Here is a 22,417-nt window from a genome sequence, read left to right as displayed (position 1 = left end):
AAATTAAGGAGACTAGAGGGATCTCATAATAATACCTTGCACTTGAATCAATGCCTTGTTATTTGTGAATGCTTTTCAACGCTCTCATTAAATTCTGACCATTTCCGAGGGAGGCAGGGCAAAGATTATTAACCACATTCTCAGAGGAGGAACACGCGGCTCCCAGATTCAGGGACTTGTCAGGGTAGTAAGTGGCTGGAATTAGAGTCAGCAGGCAGCTTCTCTGAAATACCCCCACCAACCCCCCATCACCGCCCAGTGCTGTTTTGTACTTGTGGAAGGTTTCACAGTGGCCACACTGTTTCTGCATTTATTGTGGTCTGCTGTGTCTCACTGTGGATCACTGTTCTCATTTCACAGACGAGCAAACTGAGGTTTAGACAGGGATGAGTTTTCCTTGGTATCCTGTCTAAGCTAGTGGAGGTTACAAGACTAGAACTCAGAGCTCTTGACGTCCAGTCCATGGCTTTGCAGATTATGCTGTTGTCTTGCTACTGATGGCAATGAGGAGATGTGCTGGGTCTTGCAACACCCTAGGGACTGTTAAGCATGCCTGCTGGTGGCGGGAGTTCTAGTTCTGGCACCCTGTTTGACTGTATGACCCCCGGGCCACATCATATCAACTTTGAGCCTCAGGTGGCCCATATATAAAACAAGAGACTCATAATCAATTATCTTCCACTTTCTAGTTTCAGCATTCTGTTTAACCGATTATCTATTCCACTTGTAATTTATTCCCCCTTCCCCTAGTCAATGCCCCCCCTCCCCCGTAGTGAAGGGAAAACATTTGCAGAGCACTTTAGCTTAGCATTTGTATTGTTCAGCGTTATTATTTGACTTGGAAATCTCCTGATGGGCTGATCTACCCCAAAATACACGTCAAGATTCACTTAAATATCCCAGCCAACTCATACCTTTAATTTTTTTTTTTTTTTTAGATTTGGAGTTTGTAAATAGTAATACTCAATAAATTGCTGTTGAAGGAAGGAGATGAATGAAGTCACTCTTAAGGAAAACACAGGCTGTAAAACAAAGCATCTCATCATGTAAATTCCCAGCACCTGCTCACCCATAAGGTGATTTACCTACAAGAGGTGCCCCTCCTGAATCTGGCAGGTACAGATGCCTGTTGTTGCACGCCTTCCTGAACGCATCATATAAAGAAGAGTTTTTCTCCATGTAGACAGTAACATTCCTAGAAATTAACTTGTGCCCTTTTAGGAAAGAGTCTTGAGATGGAGAAACCAACCGCTTCCCCCCCCCCCCCCCCCCCCCCCCCCCCCCCCCCCCGCCCCGCTTTGAATGAATTTCAAGCAACTGCTAATACTGGCTGGTGGTTTCAGAGAGGAAACCTAATTAACGAAACCGACCTAGTTTCTGTTCCCCATTAAGGGTCCTCTTTCCAACCCTCCTTCCCATAGACACAAAAGTTATGTTTTTATTTTCAGAAGAGGGATGATGAAAAATTATAATGGTTTTTAAATATTATTAACAGATCCAGCCATTGGGGTCGAAGTATGTCTTTGAGATAAAGACATTAAATATGGAATAGTTCAGAGACCTGCCCCTTTTATGGGTAACACAGCTGAGGCATCGAGAGGTGAATTGGGTTGCTCAGGGTCACACAGAAGTTTCGCAGGACGAGCGGGGCTAATGTGGAATTCCTAAGAAGGTTGTGCCCGGAGCTCATGGTGAAGGTACATTTTGACTTTTAGTAATCATAGAGGTTAACGGAAAACTCCTGTTTACTGCTAAGTATTAGTGAAGCATCATAATTTTAAATGAGTTAGTATTTATATTTTTGCATTTTCTTATCCAGGCAGATACCATTAAAGGGAAAATTCCTGTTTTCCTCTATCCACTTTGATTATTTTGACTTACATGTATCACCAGACTCAGAATTAATACTTTGTTCCAACCAGTGTGTGGAGAAAGGGAACCATTTGAATAGAAATACAAATGTATGGTGGTTTTCCAAGGTTCTTTTCCTGGTAAATAAAGCCAGAAGCCAAAGGTGGCATTGCCATACATCCGGTAAAGTCATAAATATGTATAAATTTCATTTGCATTTTCATTTTGCTTGTACTTTAGTTAAATGGTGAGTCAGAACATTTGGTATCCTGGAAAAAAATACATTTTTTTTTTTTTTTTACTATGGCTAGAACCTTCATTAGCTACACTGTAAAACATCAAGTCCTAAATGTATTTGTTGCAGGAATGTGTTCTTTGTATGGAATATATTAACTGGAGTTGGAAGGACTCTTTTCTTTAAGAAACTGCCCAGTTAGAATTGTACATTATGTAGCTCATCTGTTCATTTGTGGACTTCTTTATGGCTATGCTAAATGCCAGGCGAGTCAGAGAAGGAGCAAACCTAGCCTTCTGTTTTAATATTTTTCTTACAAAAAAAAAAAAAACCCCTCTAAACATGATGAAATTTTTGAAATAGTGTAAACAGCTGGCTGCCATTGATGAAGTACTTTGTTCAGCCAGGTTCTGTTCCTATATAAAAGATGAGGATGGAGAAACCAGGCTCAATTTTGTGGTTTCCATTCTCAATTGTATCTATTTCTCTCTAGTTTCACCAGAGATATATCAAGGAGATGGTGGTAGGGGAAAACACAAGAACCCTACTCAGACTGGGTTACTCTTGGGTAATGTGGATTTCAAATATGGGTAATAATTAGGACATGGTTCCATGTTTACTCAGTGGTGAGTGCCTGGGCATTATTTTTAAGTTAAAAGCTGTCCTTGAATGGGCAACTGCCTGAAGTGTGTGTTCCTCCTATAGAAAGTCCTCTGTGTTGTTAGTGGGACTGCATAAACAGCAGATGTGCAGTATGTTTTGGGGAGTTCTTGGGTGTGTGAGTTCTTGAGACTTGTTTTCTCTAAGGGTTTTAGAAAGTCACTTGTAAAATTGTGATGAACTGTAAAGCATTGAGTGGATGTATTGCTCCACTAAATCCGGGTGTGTGTATTTTTCAAGTGGTTCTTCAGTTGGACTTGCAAGTACCTGAAGCCTGGAAAGTGTAATTACCTTGAATTGGAACTAAAGTCATGGGATGAAAGACAGAACTGTAAAAAAAATTTTTTTGTAAGAAAGAGGTGGTACTTAAGCCTTGGCATCCTGGGATGCTGAGCAAAGGGGTTTAGGAGGTGGATATAGTTAGAGCCAGAAAAATCTATTTCTTAGCTTGATAGACTGGCACAAGTGATCCAGTAGGGTCAATATATTGGGTAGTGGGTTTTCAACATCTAATACAGACTTTCTTCTTTCTTTTCCTTTTCCAACTACACCCACAAATCCTGATCTCTGGATCTTTGGTCATAACATTTGTTGATCAAGTAAGGAAACAAGAGCAGCAAAACAAACAAAAAAACAATGCTGTGAGGGTGCCTGGGTGGCTCAGTAGGCTAAGCATTTGCCTTCAGCTCAGGTCATGATCTCAGGGTCCTGGGATCCAGTCCTGCATCCGGCCCCTGCTCAGTGGCAAGTCTGCTTCTCCCTCTGCCCCTCCCCCCTGCTGGTCCTCACTCTCTCTCTCCTCATATAAGTAAAAGCTTTTTTAGAAAAAAAACAAAACAAAACAAAAAAACAATGCTGTGACCCACTTGAGGGAGCAGTAAACATAGGTGGTTAGCTAATATTTGCCAACGGGAAAGGTTAGGCATCCTGTTTTATTTATCTTTATATTCTTGGAACTTAGCTCTATGCCTGGCACATGGTAGGGATTTAATAAATGTGTACTGAGCAATTTATGCATTCAAACAAATAGCACTCTTCAAAACTCTGGGACATTTTGTAATTATTCTAATGACTTTATTATTTTTCAGACCAGTTTAGAAACACCAGTATTTTTTTGTTTTTAAAGATTTTATTTATTTATTCATGAGAGAGACAGAGAGAGAGGCAGAGACACAGGCAGAGGGAGAAGCAGGCTCTATACAGGGAACCCGATGCAAGACTCGATCCTGGGACCCCAGGATCACGACCTGAGCCAAAGGAAGATGCTCAACCACTGAGCCACCGAGGTGTCCCAGAAACACCAGTAGTTTTAATACTCGTTAATGGTCCTTCATCTCTCACCATAAATAGGGTTCATTCACCAGACCTCCAACCTTCTTTCAACGTGCCTACAAATTATTTTTTAAAAATTTCTTCTTAACAGAAATAATAATCTGAATATAAAATGTGTCATGCCTTTTATTATTTGTAAGTTTCAGATAAACATATTTTTAAAGCACCTGGAGTGGCTTAGTAGTGAGTTTACCTCGAGTACACAGACAAGAATGGACTTTAAGCTTCCCTAAGTTAATCAGTTTAAATGTCGCCTCCTCTGGGGACCTTGGCCTTCTCTGATCATCTAACCTGAAGGGAATCTTCATATGTTTTCCGTACTTAACACAGTGGATACTTATACCTGTATGTATTTCCCTTGTTTTTCTGTCACCCCTCTCCCAACTCACATTCAGCTCTAGAAATTCCTTGAGGGCAGAGGTCATGGTTCTTTCACACTGTTTTTCAAGCATTTGGCACATAGTAGGTGCCCCGTAAATGTTGGAATGAATGAATGAGTCCCCTCCATCCTGTCAGGACAAACTGGGCCACCGTTGTTTCACTCAAGTCAAACAGGTTCAGCTATGAAGACAGTTCTTCTGGGGGCACCTGGGTGGCTCAGTGGTTGAGCATCTGCCTTCAAGCTCAAGGCATGATCCCGGCGTCCTGGGATCGAGTCCTGCATCAGGCTTCTTGTGGGGGTTCTACTTCTCCCTCTGTCTATGTCCCTGCCTCTCTCTCTGTGTCTCTCATGAATAAATAAATAAAATATATATTAAAAAAAATAGTTCTTTTAGGCTAGTTGTGGTAGCTCTGTGAGAATGACATCCGAGTCCTGCAGGAGGAGGAAACAGTGCTTGCTTAGGTGAATAGATTGTGTCATGAGTATGAAGCAGTCTCTATTTGGAGAGCCATTCCTTTTTGTTTATTCAAAAATGAGTGGTAGAAAACTAATAAGTAGAACTTATCAAGCATGAAGCAGAACATTCCACAACTGTTAAAATGGGACCTAAAATGACCTAAGTTATAAACATTTGTAGTTCATAATTAAAGACAGGTTGTGGTGACATTGTAGGATGCTTCAGGTAGAAAGTTCCTTGTCTCAGCTGACTTTTCTTTAAGTGTAGGCTACATCACTAGCCCGACCCCAGGGAGGAGGCCAGGACAGTGGTTCTCAGGTGTGGCCCCTGAACAGCATCACCTGAGAACTTGTTAAACTACGCATCCAGTACCCTAGGCCAGCTGAATCAGATTCAGGGGAGTTCACTAATCTGAGTGTTGGTCTCTAGATGATACTCCTGTCACCTCAATATTGGCAGGAAGTGTTGATTCTGTTGCTCGAAGTATAAACCTCTGGAAACACTCAGCATTTCCAGGTGATTCCCGGGTGTGTGGGAAGGGTGCCATCTTCCTGCTTCTCCAGAAATTCTAAGGGAGAAATAAAACCAGTCCTGGCTTCTTTCAAAGCCTTATGGATCATAAGAGAACAAACTCATTGATTGGATTGGGTATCTCGGACTTGAGGTGATCCACCAAAGCTCTTGATGGTCATGGTCCTGCTAAGCGATAGGTCCTCCCAGGACTGAGGTAGACCTGGGTGCGTAGGTGATGAAGGGTAAGACTCTTTGCATAACTTCTGTTTGGGTGTTGCTCCCACAGGATACCGAGTACAGGAATGATTTTATGAGCTGATGGTTGTCTAGGCAGAGGAGACCGTGGTGTCCTGGCAGTTTTCAGAGTATTTCAGGTCAGTTCAACCTGCTAGATACTGATGGACCGCTTGGCTAGGACCCTGCCAGGAGCTGTGGGGGATGTACAAAGGTCTATATGTGGTCTGGCTTGACTTGGTCGAGAACTTACTGTATTCCAGGCACTTCGGAAGTGCTGTTCATTTATCTTCACCATGCTCCTGACAGTAGAGGAAATGGAAACCTGTTCAGATTCTAACATGCTCATGAACGCAGCCTATAAGAGGTGGTGCCTGAGATTCTAGTCATGGTTTTTCTGATTTTAAAACCCACGTTCTTTTCACTGCTTCATGTCTTTGCACCACGAAATGTAGTTTGGGAAGAAGAGATTTAGAAGGGAAGACATAAGTGAATCTAAACTTTGTTTCTCTGACCTGGGCCTCTGTGAGCTCTAGATTGTATTATTGCCATTGTACTTGTACTTGGGTATTCAGAGGCAACTCACAATTGACATGTCTAAGATCAGAAGATGGTTTTTTTCCTCTGCATACCTGGTCCTCTTGCAGGGTTCCCTTGCTCTGTGGTGGGCACCGCTAACCACCAGGCCACATGAGACAGAAACTCAGGGATCATCCTTGAGCCCACGGCATCTCATCCATCCTGCATTTCTGTTGCTTTTTGCTTTCTGAACATCCCCCCATCTGTCTGCCTCTCATTACTTCTACTGATTGCTTCCTAATCTAGCTTCTCAATCCTCTGCTGGATTCTAGCCACAGCCTGTCCGGGATCCTGAGTCCCCTCTGGCCCTCCCCTCATCTGTCACCTGCAGCCAGGGGCAGTGGAGGTGGCCGGAGAGGACCCTAGACCCTGCTGGCCAGATCCTTCCCACCCACATGCATCCAAGCCCTCATGGAAGCAGATGTACCCTGGCCCCTGAGGCTTTCAAGGCTGGTGGCCTTGTGAACAGCATGGCCTCTGAGGACCTGCTCTTCCAAACCAGTCTTTGTACATGGCCTTTTCAGATACTCAGTCACATTTGAGCTGTAAGTAAAGGAGAAGTATCAGTCGGCCTTCCTTCAGCCTGCTGTAACAAAGTACCATAGACTGGATGGCTTCTAAGCAACAGCAGTATATTTCTAACAGTCCTGGAGGCTGCAGTCTGGGGTCAGGGCACCAGCACCCTCAGGTTTTCATGGAGGCCCTTTGCTGGCTCCAGACTGCTGACTTCTCCTGGTATCCCCACATGGTGGAAGGAGGATGAGGAGGCCCTCCGAGGTCCCTTTTTTCTAAGGCCACTAATCCTGTTCATAAGGGTCCTGCTGTCAATATCTCATCTCTTTCCAAAGGCCCCACCTCTTAATACCATTGCATTGGGGGTTAGGATTTCCAGTTATGAATGTTGGGGAGCTTAAGCATTCAGGGCATCGCACAACTCAGTGTCCTATTTAAGAAATACATTCTGTACACAGAGAAAGCCAGTACACAGAGACCTACAAATAAATAGATTCAAAAGAAAAGTTGCACGAAAGAATACTTTCACTATACTACATTGAGATGCACTTTGGTATTTTCAGATAAGTTCCTTCCCAGTTACAGCCTCTAGCAAACACTGGTCATGATCCACCAAATTGATTATGCTCCCCATGGGAGGGTCCGGGACCTGCACGATTTGGAAAGCACATATCTTATCTGTCCTCTGCTCCCGTGCTGCCTATGTAGGAACTCAGACCAGAGACCTGCATTTATAGGCCAGCTGACCATGACTCCTCAGCCAGGGCTTTTTCTTCTCCTCTGGGTGCATAGAGGGCTGTGAATTGGACGATCCCTTAAAACCCTCCCCCTCTGCTGTATTTTCATTTCTGTCAAGAAATCATGGTAAAGGGATACCTGGGTGGCTCAGTGGTTGAGCATCGGCCTTCAGCTCAGGGCGTGATCCTGGAGACCCAGGATCGAGTCCCACATTGGGCTCCCTGCATGGAGCCTGCTTCTCCCTCTGCCTGTGTCTCTGCCTCTCTCTCTCTCTCTGTGTCTCTCATGAATAAATAAATAAAATATTAAAAAAAAAAAAGAAATCATGGTAAAACTTTCAGAGTAAGCATGTGATCCAGCCCAGAGTTGGGGGAATTGTAATAAGGAGGCAGCCCTGTAGGGATAAATAATTTACAGTGGCAAAACACATCCTTTAAACTGGGGTATGTCTATGTTTTTTTTCATATGCTCACCCTAAAGTTCATACTCACTTATTTTAGCAAGAATCTAAATATTATGAGAAAAAATGAACTCTACTTTAAAACTATGTTAGGGGGCACCTAGTTGGCTCTGTGGGTTGAGTGTCTGCCTTTGGCCCAGGTCATGATCCCGGGGTCCTTGGATTGAGCCCCAAGTTGGGCTCCCTGCTCAGCAGAAAGTCTGCTCCCTCTGCCCCTCATTCCTCGCTTATGCTTGCTCACTCTCTATCTCAAATAAATAAATAAACAAAATCTTTAATAAATAAATGTTAAGAGCAATTCGCCTTTTTTTTTTCCTGCCTGAAATTCACTGAGACCTGGAGGTTGCCCATTTGCATTGGCTGTTCAAGCCCAAAATGCAAAGGGCTTGCACTCAGGGACTCCTGGCTACTCAGAACTTTTGGGGCAGGCTATTTTACTTCTGGAGTAAATTGCCTGATTGCTAAGGGTTTGCTTCTTTAAGAGTCATCATTTATTAAAGCTGCTTTTGCGTAGAAAAGTTCCCTAAAAGTTGTCACACCCTTCCCCACCCAATTCTTGGAAAGATTATATAGAACAGAATGTGTCTTTTATGCTCTAAGAAACTGATAGCTTTTGGGTCTACTCAGGGATGCAAAACTCTTTACCCCTGTACCAACTGGCCCCTCTTTACTGACTTTGAAAATTGCATTTGTCTTCTCTTGATTTTTTTTTTTTTTTTCTGTTAGCCCTATTTCTGTGACTTTCAGCAGTGGTAGCTCCTTCATTCATTGTTTGCTATTGAGAAGCTGTTGTGATCTTGGGGACCAGATAACACCCTAGTAGCTGTCTAAATTGTTTCCCAAATAAATTCATATTATGCGTTGAAATTGGTATTTAAAAAAAAGTTTTTCAGGGAGGGCCTTAAGAGTTCTATGTGTAAAGCAAGCAAGCTTTAGTCATTTCTCATTCACTCCGTTTATTGGCCAATAAAGAAAATATTTTTCTTATGTCATGTTTCGAGGTGGTTCAGATAAATAAATTGCTACCTTTTTAGCCTGGGATAGCCACGATTTCTTTTTTCTTTTTATAAAATATGTGTTTACTGCATTATGGCATAAAGCACACTTTCACAGACTGTTTCATTTAATTTAAATAGAATTGTAATTTATGAGTGTGTTGGTGACAGTTTGGTTTTTAATGTTTGATACCTTTGGAGGTGGGAGGTGGGAGGTGGCCAAACATATTTTCTCTTCCCATTGGAGAAATGGCATTAAAAGTTCCCCCAAGTTTCCCGATGTCTGTCTTCCATTAGAAAATGCACTTTAATTCCTGCAATGAAACAAGTAAGGTGAATATGGGAAATTTAACTTTATTTTTTTTGAGAAATGTAACCTTTTTTTAAATTTTTTTTTTATTTATGATAGTCACAGAGAGAGAGAGAGAGAGGCAAAGACATAGGCAGAGGGAGAAGCAGGCTCTATGCACCGGGAGCCCGACGTGGGATTCGATCCCGGGTCTCCAGGATTGTGCCCTGGGCCAAAGGCAGGCACCAAACCGCTGCGCCACCCAGGGATCCCCAGGAAATGTAACCTTTTTAAGGAGTGATGTGAGCCACACTGTTCTTAGGCTTGTGAATGCATTACTTGGAAACAAAAAATCAAGCATTGTTGCTTTAGCGAGCTGTTTTTAAATGATGTCGTTTTACTATTTTTTCCAAGACACATGATGCAGACAGAGCAGTAGCGGTTTGCAGGAAATGGAGTAAGTGGGAAGTCTCTCATGCTAAGGGGTAAGAGAGAAACATGGCTTTTATTTATGTTTGTAGAAAACAATGGAAATTCAGCATTTAAGGTTCATGTACAGTTGGGCTCCATTATTTAGTTTTGCAATTTCTCAAAAACTCCCTCTTCAAAGTGGCAGTTTATAAACATAAACATGATGCATCATTTCATTTTGTGCAAGCTTTATATGAGAAAAAGTCACTTTCCTTGTAAATGAGATGACTTCTAGAAACATTTTGGAACGGAGTGTCAAGTGGCCTATAGGTACACCTCTCAGCTTCAGAGCTGATGATTAACAGCCTCGATGGTTACATTTTTACTGATTTCTTCTTTGCCTCCTTCCCTAGAAAGTGGTTTCCCCAGGTGGAGGGACTGTGTTCTGGCCACCACTGTATTCCTAGCACCTATGAGGTTGTCCAGTGCAAAGAGGGTTCTCAATTAACATTAGTTGGATGGACAAATACATGATTTTCTTAAGCCAGAACAGTCTTTCCTTCAAAACTTCCCAGCTAACCTTCCTTTTTATAATGTCAGCATTCTAGCCTCTAGCCTTTCCATTGCTCCGTGTTCTTTTCCCAACCAGCAGCTTTGTTCAAAGCGAGATTTTCCTCCGTTTTTTTTTTCTTTTTTCTTTTTTCTTTTTTGCATCCCTCGTTTCTTGGCCTGTAGCTTTCAGAGCATTTGAGTACCTCAAGCCTCACTTGGTCTTGGCCACTCATCTGCTCTTGGGATCCCAGCTCTAATTTCTGTGAAAAGTACATCCATGATTCTTACATTATTATAGATTGTATGAGAGATCATAGAGTATATTCTAGGTTGGCATTATAGATCATATTAAATATAATTGAGTTGGTACCTTTTAATAAACTGAATGTCTCCCTTCCCAAATACTCAATTTGCATCAAAGGTACCCTCATTCTTTTTGCCTCCTTTCAGAATTTTAGCAGATTTTTATTATGCCCATCCTTGTTTCTGTGTAGCTTTCAAGTCCTGAGGACTTAAACATGTTCTTATCTGTTCTCATTTATATTTCCTATACGAATGCCTCTTACCTGGCTTACTGTAACAGCTTCCCAAGTGGCTTCCATACTTACCCCTGCCTTTAATCATTCACAGTGCCTGCTGTCAAAGATTATAATTTTGTCACCATCAGGCCCCCAGATGCTTAGATGCTTTACTGTGCCTGAAATCTTGATGCTTTGGTTTGGTCCACAAAACCATCCATAGCCTGACCCTCGCAGACCATTCATTGTCATTCTTGTCACAGTTGTCCTTGTAGAAGTATAATGTGACACCAGGTCCATTTCTTAAATGTGTACTCTGTACCAGGCACAGCACAGAAGAAGACATGAAGTCATGAAGGTTTGCAGTGCATTTTGGAGCTGTGTGATCACATGATGGGTAGGGTAGGTGCAGGAAGGAGGTAGGGCTCCAGGGGGTTGCTGGGGCCAGACCATGGACATCTTGTTTGACTTGCTAAGGAGTATGAACTTTTCTCTTATAAAGCAATAAGGCAACAACTACTAGATTTTCATGGACAGGTGTTGAGCTCCTGTTTTACGGTATATCAGCAACATTGGGCTATAGTTTGAGAGATGAGTGTGGGGAAGGGATTAGAGATGGGGATGAGGGGGTGGGGGTGGTTAGTTACAGGAGAGATGAGGACCTGGTTAAGGTAGTGAGGATGGGGCAGAGTGAACAGATTGGACATTTAGGAGGGAGAATTTACAGGACTGGGCAACTACTTGTGTGTGAATTTTGAGGGAACAGGAGTAGTGGAAGATGGTTCTCTCTGGCTTTTGGCTTGAATGACTGCAGAGATGGAGTGATGGTCAACAGAATACTGAGAAGAGGCTGCATCTATGTGGAGGCTGTGGCAGGAGGGCTGTGATAATGAACCTAGTATTGAACATGTATTTGAGATACCTGTGGGATGTCAAGGTGGAGGGTGGCTGTCAGGAGAGAGGTCTATAATGGAAATACTGGCCATGATGGTCCTTGGCTGTGGGCAGTGATTCAGGTGATGGGAGTGGAAGTCACTGAGATTGAGTAGAACACCCAGGCAGAGGGCCTACAAGGAAGCTATACAAGTGTGGCTGTAAGGAGAGAGCCCCAGTTAGAGACAGGGTTACGATGTCTCACCAGTGTCTAAAGCCATGGGATGAAATGAGACTTTACAAGAAGGGTTAATAGACAAAAGAAAATGTCTGAGAACCAGCCTCATTCCCTCCTCTTCCTTTGCAATTTATTTCTGTATACCTTGGCTTATTACATTTGTTCTTATTGAATCTTACGTTTTCTTCTCTGTTTAAGGAAATGGCATCAGATTTTCATGACTCTACATATGTCTCACTGTTGGGGAAAGCTGCTTTGACCCCACTAATTCCCATACTCAGTTGGCCTGAAGTGATTTCTCAGGCGCACATTCCCTCTGGCTGTCTTGCTTTTCTGAATCTTCAAGAACTTTCCCTATAGGCTGACTTCACATTTGTTCTCAGCTTATCTTTCCAAGCAGACTTGGAGCCCTGACAGCAGGGACCATGTCTTCTCTTGCTTTGGGTTTCCCACCCAGTCTGATGGCTCCAGTGTCTTCTACGGACTAGCCACTCCCACTGCTTGTTCTTGACCTTTATTCTCCTTTAGAAGAATGAAGTAGAAAGGCAAGTAACTCAAAGTTCTATAAGGATTTATATCAATTTGTGTACCCTGAGCTACCTTGAAAGGGGCCTGCTTATAATGTGTATGTAGCTGAAATGTTCTATTTCTCCCTGAAAAAAAAAAAAAGAAATTTAATTTATAAAATGGTCCACAAAACCAGTGCAGAACTCTTGTAATTTGTTATTCTCACTATTTGAAACTTCGAGAGGAAGGGAAGGTATCTTTTGGCCTCTCCCCTGCACCTAGTATTTCGTAGTTCAAGCAGAGTTTATCTCCTGATTTCACTGGGTCACGCTTCCTGTGTTTTTCGACAACATTTTGCATACATTTGCACAGGCTGAATCTGGATGCAGCAAGCTCTGGTCTGAGAAGCAGAGATTCTGGTTCATCCTGCCCTTCTCTTGACATTTGGGTGACCTTTGGTCAAGTGGCTTGACCTCTTTTGTGACATTCTCACCCTCCCTCCCATCTGTTGAATGAGAATCGATACACTGGCTCCTGGCTAATTCAAAGGCGTGTTGTGAGGCCAAATGAAATGAAGGCCTTTGAGGTTCTTAGAACAAAAGCCTCATGCACATTATTTCGTAAGAATTACAGGTCAGGCTCCGGACAGCCACATTTATAGCCTATGGGTAAGCAGATCTGAAGCAGAGGGTGTAGCATCTGGTGTGCTTGCGTTCCCATAAAAGAATTCTCCTTCCTTATTCCCAGGGGCCAAGGGTGAGAAGTGGGACACTTGGCTAAAGTCTGATCCAAGTTCCAGAATTGAAACACATCCTCAACGTGGGTGAGGAGAGCAACAAACCTTTATCTTTAAAAAGAGATGATGAGGCACCTGGGTGGCTCAGTGGTTGAGCGTCTGCCTTCAGCTCGGGTCTGATCCCGAGTCCTGGGATGGAGTCCCACATCGGGCTCCTTTCAGGAAGCCTGCTTCCCCTTCTGCCTGTGTCTCTGATGAATAAATGAATGAACAAATAAATAAATCTTTAAAAAATAAAAAGAGGGGGATCCCTGGGTGGCGCAGCAGTTAGGCGCCTGCCTTTGGCCCAGGGCGCGATCCTGGAGACCCGGGATTGAATCCCACATCGGGCTCCTGGTGCATGGAGCCTGCTTCTGTCTCTGCCTCTCTCTCTCTCTCTCTCTCAGTGACTATCAAAAATAAAAATTAAAAAATAAAAATAAAAGGAGACGAGTGTTGGATATGGAGGTTTGTTGAAGAAGGCAAAACTCATATTTACTTCTTAAAGAAACAGAATGCTGGTAGGCAACAGATAATTCATATGACAAACTCCAAAGAAGGATATGTGTTCAATGTATGAAGCAAGTTCCTTGCTTACTCAGTTCAGATTGTATGGTGTATGGCTGTCATTGTCATACCTTACAGAGCACCTAACACCATGCCTCACTTACAAAGGTGGTCAGCATTTCAGTTAATGCCTATTTAGGTGGAATAGAAGATCCTAGAAGTCCTCCAGAAGGCACTTTGAATATGTGTGGAATCTTTAAGGTTGTTTGAGGCTAATTGGACCCAATTCCTTAAATGAGAAATGAAATAAAAACTTAATGATAGCAAAATTTATAGTCTATTGACCTATATCAGATAGCAGGGGGATTGGCTAGAGTTACTGATGTGAGTGATACCAGACCAAAACTGAAGGGAACTCATGCAGTTTAATATTGTTGGAATAGGAGTTATGACTGGGGATCTCTAGTCATGACTTTGGGTCAGAGACCAAAATTTTAATTCCTTACTTAGCCTGGCAGTTGGCATAATGGCATAATCATAATAAGACAGGTGCACTTTCTTGGTTTTCTGCCCTTAGAGTCAGATTGTGGCCTAAGTAAGCCTGGTGGACTTGGTTATGTATGCAGGCTAGATGGCAAATGGTAGCAAAGTCACCAGAGTAAGAGCATGACTGACAGAAGCTGGGATGATGTCAAAGCAGAGAGAGGAGAGAGTGCATGTGGTAATGTCCTCATCTCCTAACATGGAGGAGTAAGATATGATTATGTTAAAAGTTGGTGGAGGGGCATCTGGGTGGCTCAGTCGGTTAAGCATCCAGCTCTTGGTTTCGGCACAGGTTATGATCTCAGGGTCGTGGGATCCAGCCCCTCATTGGGCTCCATGCTCTCTTCCTCTGCCTCTCCCCACTTCAAATAAATAAGTAAATCTTAAAAAAAAAAAAAAGTTGGTGGAATTCCAGAGTTGTTGCACCATCTTGCCTTCCCACCTGTGGTATGGGAGCATTCCAGTTGCTTCATATCTTCATCAACACTTGGCATGCTCAGTCTTTTGCATTTTTGATACTCTAATAGGGGCAGAGTAGGAACTCAGTGTGCTTTTGAATCATATTTCCTTAATGGCTAATGATGTTGAGCATCTACTAGTGTGTTTATTTGCCATACTTATATGTTCTTAGGTAAGGCACTGAACTCATGTATTAATTTTAGTGACTTTTTGGTGACATGCATATTTTTTTTTATATATATATATAGGCAAACATGTTGTCTATGAAGAAAGGCAGTTTGGCTTTAACCAAGAAAAAAAAGGGTAGAAACACAAATGAAGACTACTTACAATAAGAAGGTAATGAACAGAAGAATTAAAATGTTAGGAGGAAAATCCCTGTGATGAGTCAAGAATAAGAAATTTAAGCATGTTATCAGGTTACAGAGATGACCACCAGGAAACCAAAACAGAAAATTTGGAGAATGGTTTTCTTGGAAGAATAGAAGCAGCAATAGGGAAATCAAGATGGGGTCATTCTCCTGAAGTTTTCTGTTATCATTTGATACATTACCTTGCACATGCTTGTCTTTGATAAATCACGGGTATATTGGTGTTGGGCTCTCTGCTCAATGGGGAATCTGCTGCTTTCACTCCCTCTGCCCCTCCCCCCTCCTCATATGCATGCAGGCTCATCTCTCTCAAATAAATAGATAAAATCTTAAAAGAATTTTAAAAAATAAATGAAGAAACTATGACACAGGGATTTTAAACACAGTAGTCAAATCTACACAGCCAGATTTCAGAGCCAGGTGGTCGAGCTCCAGAACCTCCTCTATTGGCCACCACATCATATTATATGTCATGGAGGACAATGGATATGATACCGTATGTGCATAGAATGCGTGATCCTTGGGACACCTGGGTGGCTCAGAGGTTGAGTGTCTCCTTGGGCTTGGGGAGTGGTCCTGGGGTCTTGGGATCGAGTCCTGCATCGGGCTCCCTGCAATGCATGATCCTTGATCTTAAAATGACTTATTCTCTGAGGCTGTCTTCTGAAGCAGTTTCTAAGTTTAGTTCATTCATAATTCACCAGATATTTCTGTGCCTGCTAACACAGTTCTAGATATTAGGATTATTCCTTTTTAGTGAGCGAGGCCAGTGTATAATTTGTAATTTACATATGGTATATAATTTAATATACAAATGTAATAGGTATATTAGTGTATTTAATATACATGTAATATGAGATATTTGTATGTGTAAACTTAATACAAAGTGCTGTGGGGAAAAAAATAGAACAGGAGAAGGGGTGTAGTGTTGGAAGCAGTAGTAAGGGCATGTTCTTCTCCAAGGGAGGGCAGGAAAGTTCTCCGTGAGGGAAATACATATGAGCAATGTCTTAGCTGGGGGCTGCTATAACAAGTGGACCACTGGCTGAGTGGCCTAAACCGCAAACATTATCGCTTATAGTTGTGGAAGTCCAAGATGGGGTGCTGGCAGATGCAGTGTCTGCTGAGAAGGCCACTTTCTAGTTTGTAGGTGGCCATCTTCTCATTGTATCCTCACATGTTAGAGAGAGAGAGGTAGCAGCCCTCCACCCTCTTATAAGGGCACTAATCGCATTCACCAGAGCTCCACCCTCATGGCCTTATTACCTAAAGGTCCTAGCCTTTTTTTTTTTTTTTTAAGATTTTATTTATTTATTCATGAAACACCCAGAGAGAGAGGCAGAGACATAGGCAGAGGGAGAAACAGGCTCCCTGCGGGGAGCCTCACCCGATGTGGGACTTAATCTCAGGACCTCCCGGGATCATGACCTGAACCAAAGGCAGACTCAGCCACTGAACCACCCAGTTGCCCCAAGGTCCTACCACGTAATACCATCACATTAGTTAGAATTTCAACCTTTAAATTTTGGGGGAAGGGCACAAACATTCAGTCCCTAGCAAACATCGTTCTACATGAAATGGATGGGCACACTATACAGACTTGGAGAAAAGCATTCCAGGCAGAAGGAATAGAAAATGCAAAGCCCCGAGGTACTACATGGAAACCAGTATGGCCAGAGGTAAGGGACTGGAGGGGAGAATTTGGGGCCATGGCAAGTCTTATAAATCTGATAGTGACTTTGGGTTTTATTTTTGGTGTGATGGGAAGCCCTTAGAGGGTTGAGAAAAGGAAGAGGGTATCAGAATGTTCTGCATTGTAGCTCATGAAGAGGCAATATCTTTCCAAACTGATGGTGTTTTGCTGGACAGTACAAGTTTGAATGAATGAGTGAAACTGCTGGGAAGTCCGGTCCTCTGTGGACAAGGGAAAATTTTGGCCTGCACCACACTACCATGTGCCTTCCTTAAAAGTGATTTATTGGGGGGCATCTGGGTGTCTCAGTTGGTTAAGTGTCTGACTCTTGATTTTGGCTCAGGTCATGATCTCAGAGTTGTGGAATCTAGCCCCATGTTGGGCTCCACGCTCCTCATGGAGTCCACTTGAGATTCTCTCTGCCAGTATTCTTGCTTGAGTGTGTGTTTTCTCTCTCTCAAATTAATCTTTTTTAAAGAAGGTGATTTATTGGCTGGGACACTAGTTCAGTGTGGCTACATAGAGATGATAATTCATGGTACTGGTACTGATTACTTCCTATGTTGAGTAAAGTACATGTGCTTAAACACCATTAAAAAATTGTGTTTCTTGGCTGTAATTGCAAGGATATACTCAGGTGTGTGGGGTCCTTAAGGAGAAGTAAGAAATTTTGAAGGAAAGGTTTAACTTGAATTTAAAATATTTGCATAAATGGAAATACTGGATATCCAAATACATTTTTTTTCAATGAAATAAAAGAATTTAGCAGCCATTCTTTTTGCATCCTCACCAATACGTATTACCTCTTTTTTATTATGACCATCCCAGTGGGTGTGAGGGATAATCTCATCGATCTGTGGTTTTAATTTGCATTTTCCTGCTTATCAGACTTCTTTATATATCTTTATAGATCTTCTTTAGTGAAGTGTCTATTCAGTTCAGATCCTTTGCCTATTTTTAATTGGGTCTTTATATTATGAAGTTTTAATAGTTCTTTAGATATTCTAGATATGTCCTTTATCAGATGTGATTTGCAAAAATATTCTTTCTTTATATTGCCTTTTTTACTTTTTCATGATGTCCTTTGAAGCCTTCAAGTTTTTAGTTGCAATTAGTCTAATTTGCTTTTTCTTTGGTTGCTTGTGTTTTTGGTGTCATACCTAAGAAATCTTTGTCAAATACAAGGTCACAAAGATTTATGTCTGTATTTTCTTCTAATTGTTCTATGGTTTTAGCTCTTAGATGTTGCTCTTTGGTCTGCTTTGAATTAATTTTTGTACACGGTATGGAGTAGGGGTCCAGCTTCATTCTTTCACATGTAGATATCCATTTGTCCCATTAATTTTCGTTGAAAAGACTATTCTTTCCCCCATTGAGTTGTCTTGGCACCTTTGTCCAAAATCGATGCACCATAAATATATGGGTTTATTTCTGGACTCTCTGTTCCATTGATCTGTATGTCACTTCTTAATGCAAGTACCAACTGTATTTACTGTAACTTTGTCATAAATTTTAAGTTGGAAAATGTGAGTCTCCCAACTATATTCTTTTCCAAGATTATTTTGGTTCTTCTGAGTCCCTTGAATTTCCATATGAAATTTAAAAGCATGTTGTCCATTTCTGCAAAGGGGCCACCAGGGATTTTGACGGGGACTGCAATGAACCTGTAAATCAGTTTGGGAAGCATTGCCATATTAATGATAATGAGTATTCTAACCCATAAATAGAGAATATATTTCCACTTACTTCATTCTAATTTAATTTCCTTTAAAAACTGTTTACCTGTTAGCATTACAATACCTTCCAGATTTTATTTATTTATATGTATCTCATTTCAAAAAGAATTTGAGGTGGCTGACCAAATTGTATATGAAAATAGAGTCAAGGGGGAGGGGAAGCTGGTGATAGGAGAGGAAGGGGAGGGGAAGCTGGTACCTCAATGTACTGAATATTTGCTAGAATGGGATAATCAGTTTTGCCCCAAACTTTCTTCAGCATTTAATGTGCTGAAAGTATAGAACAAAATGTAAAGAAATATAAACCGTAGGCATCAACTCTCACCTTTCTCCAAAGCTCAGCTATGCAAGTAAACCTTGGCTTTTCTTTGAAATCTCCAGAAATGAGTTCCTTCCTCTCAGAAGATGCCCACTTGTCACAGAGAAGTGCCCAAGGTGTCCCTCCTGCATCTTGCATCTAGTAAGGTCCACAGAAGAGAGAGCTTTTGTGTCCAAGCTCAAGTGCAAATACCCTCTTGCTAAAAAGGAATTAGCCTTGGTTGAAGGAAAGACTAAACTTCCCTTCTCTAGTACTTCCCAGCATTTCAATGTTTCGTATTTTTGCTCCACAACAGGAAAGAGCCCACTGCACCTCTGGTCCTTATCACATACAGTTGGCAGTCTCTGTGGTGATGATTTTATTCCAATTGAGATATTACCTTAGCGAAATACAAATCAAAACCACAATGAGATACCACCTCACACCAGTGAGAATGGGGAAAATTAACAAGACAGGAAACCATAAATGTTGGAGAGGATGCAGAGAAAAGGGAACCCTGTTACACTGTTGGTGGGAATGTGAACTGGTGCAGCCACTCTGGAAAACTGTGTGGAGGTTCCTCAAAGAGTTAAAAATAGACCTGCCCTATGACCCAGCAATTGCACTGTTGGGGATTTACCCCAAAGATTCAGATGCAATGAAACGCCGGGACACCTGCACCCCGATGTTTCTAGCAGCAATGTCCACAGTAGCCAAACTGTGGAAGGAGCCTCAGTGTCCATCGAAAGACGAATGGATGAAGAAGATGTGGTTTATGTATACAATGGAATATTACTCAGCCATTAGAAACGACAAATACCCACCATTTGCTTTGACGAGGATGGAACTGGAGGGTATTATGCTGAGTGAAATAAGTCAATCGGAGAAGGACAAACATTATATGGTCTCATTCATTTGGGGAATATAAATAATAGTGAAAGGGAATAGAAGGGAAGGGAGAAGAAATGTGTGGGAAATATCAGGAAGGGAGACAGAACATAAAGACTCCTAACTCTGGGAAACGAACTAGGGGTGGTGGAAGGGGAGGTGGGCGGGGGGTGGGGGTGAATGGGTGATGGGCACTGAGGGGGGCACTTGACGGGATGAGCACTGGGTGTTATTCTGTATGTTGGCAAATTGAACACCAATAAAAAAATAAATTTATTATTAAAGAAAAGAGATATTACCTTAGCAACCAACTTACAGCACACTCAATTAACATACTTCCTATCTGTAATCAATATTAATTAATGCTGAATCATTTCTTTGCTTTGCCTTGCTCTATTTTTTATTTACTTATTTTTATTGAAGTATAGTTGGCATACAATATTGTATTAGTTTTAGGTGTATAACCTAGGGATTCGACATTTGGATACATTACAAAACGATCTCCATGATGAGTCTAGGTACCATCTGATACCATACGGAGTTGTGACAATATTATTGACTGTATTCCTTATGCTCTACTTTATATCCCCCTGACTTATTTGGTTTATAACTGGAAGTTTATACCTCTTGATCCCCTTCATTTACTTTGCCTATTCACACCCCCTTCCTCTCTGACAACCATCAGTTCTATGTATTTATGCATCTATTTTGGTTTGGATTTTTTAGATTTCACATACAAATGAAATCGTATGGTGTTTGTCTTTGTCTGACTTCACTTGGCACAATGCCCTCAGCGTTCACCCATGTTGTCACACATGGCAACATTGCATTCTTTTCTGTGGCTGAATAATATTCCAGTGTCTGTGTGTATCTTGGTTTCTTTATCCATTCATTCATTCCTTCATAGATGCTGAGGTTGCTTCCATATCTCGGGTATTGTAAATAATGCTACAGTGAACGTGGAGGTGCATACACCTGTTTGAATTAGTATTTTTGTTTTTTTCAGGTAAATGTTCAGAAGTGGAATTGCTGGATCATATAGTAGTTCTGTTTTTAATTTTTTGAGAAAACGCCATACCGTTTTCAGTAGTAATTGTGCCAATTTATATTCCTACCACCAGTGCTGGAGGGTTCCCTTTTCTCCACATCCTCACCAATCTTTGTTACTTCTTGCCTTTAAAAAAAAAAAAAAAAGATTTTACTTATTTATTCATGAGAGAGGCAGAGACATAGGCAAAGAAAAAGGCTAGCTCCCTGCAGGAAGCCCAGTGCGGGACTCAGTCCCAGGACCCCAGGACCATAACCTGAACGGAGAGTAGACATTCAACCACTGAGCCACCCAGGTGCCCCTACTTCTAGCCTTTTAATACTGGCCATTCGGATGGGTGTGAGGGGATATAGCTCATGATTTGCCTTTCCATGATGATGAGTGATGTTGAGTGTCTTTCCATATACCTATTGGCTATGTCTGGAAAAATGTCCTTCAGATCTTCTGTCCATTTTTCCACTGGATTATTATTATTATTGCTGTTGGGTTGTATAGTTCTTCATATATTTTTATTGTTAACCCCTTATTTGATATATGATTTGCAAATACCTCTCCCATTTAATAGGCTTCCTTTTTATTTTGTTGATAGTTTCCAGTACTGTGGAGAAGCTTTTCAGCTTGAGGTGGCCCCACTTGTTTGTTTTTGCTTCTGTTGCTTTTGGTGTCAGATCCAAAAAATTATTGCCAAGGGGTACCTGGGTAGCTTAGTGCTTGAGCATCTGCTTTTGGCTCAGGGTGTGATCCTGGGGTCCTGGAATCGAGTCCCACATCAGGCACCCTGCAAGGAGCCTGCTTCTCCCTCTGCCTGTGTCTCTGCCTCTTTCTCTCTGTCTCTCATGAATAAATAAATAAAATCTAAAAGAAAAATCATTGCCAAGATGTGTATCAAGGAGCTTACTGCCTTTGTTTACTCCTGGGAGTTTTATGGTTTTAGGCCTTACATTCAAGTATTTAATCCATTTTGAGTTAATTTTTGTGTATAATCTAAAATAGGGCTCCAGTTTCATTCTTCTGCATATAGCGGTCCAGTTTTCCCAGCACCATTTATTGAGCATACTCTCCTTTCTTCCCTGTATATTCTTGGATCCTTTGTTGTAAATTCATTGACCATATATGCCTGTATGCCTGGGTTTTTTTCTGGGCACTCTATGCTGCTCTTCCCCTTGGTTACATTTATTCCTAGGTGGGTTTTTTTTTTTTATATACAATTATAAATGAGATTGTTTTCTTAATCTCTTTCTTATAGTTCATAATAAGTATACATAAATTGCATCTTGATTTTGTGTATTGACTTTGTATTTTGCAGTTTAATCCATTTGTTAGCTCTAATGGTTTTTTGATGGCGTCTTCAGAGTTTTCTTTATATCATCCTATGTTACCTGCAAGAGCGACAGCTTTACTTCTTGATTTCCAGTTTGAATATCTTTTGTTTCTTTTTCCTTCCAACTTGCTGTGGTTACAGCTTCCAATACTATGTAGAATAAAAGTGGTGGGAGTCTGTATCCTTGTCTTTGTTCCTGATCTTAGAGGAAAATCTTTCAGCTTTTCATTGTTGAGTATGATGTTAGTTGGTGGGCTTGTCATATATGGCCTTTATGATATGGAGGTATATTCCCTCTAAACCCACTTTGAAAGTTTTTATCATAAATGGATGCTCAGTTTTGTCAAATGCTTTTTCTGATTTCTGCATCTATTAAGATGATTATATTTTTATCTTTCATTTTGTTTATGTGGTATATCACAGTGGCTGATTTCTGGGTGT

General features: G+C 41.5%; 1 protein-coding gene across 1 annotated transcript in view; it reads left to right on the top strand.

The window, feature by feature from the left end:
• Positions 1-22,417, top strand: part of PIP5K1B (phosphatidylinositol-4-phosphate 5-kinase type 1 beta) — a 304,219-nt gene that overhangs the window by 1,993 nt on the left and 279,809 nt on the right. The gene's annotated exons all lie outside the window — the stretch shown is intronic.

Source organism: Vulpes lagopus, chromosome 2 (genome assembly GCF_018345385.1).
Source record: "Vulpes lagopus strain Blue_001 chromosome 2, ASM1834538v1, whole genome shotgun sequence".
Taxonomy (NCBI): Eukaryota; Metazoa; Chordata; class Mammalia; order Carnivora; family Canidae; genus Vulpes; species Vulpes lagopus.
The sequence above is the reverse complement of the archived record's forward strand: the minus strand, read 5'-3'. Positions and strand labels throughout refer to the sequence as shown.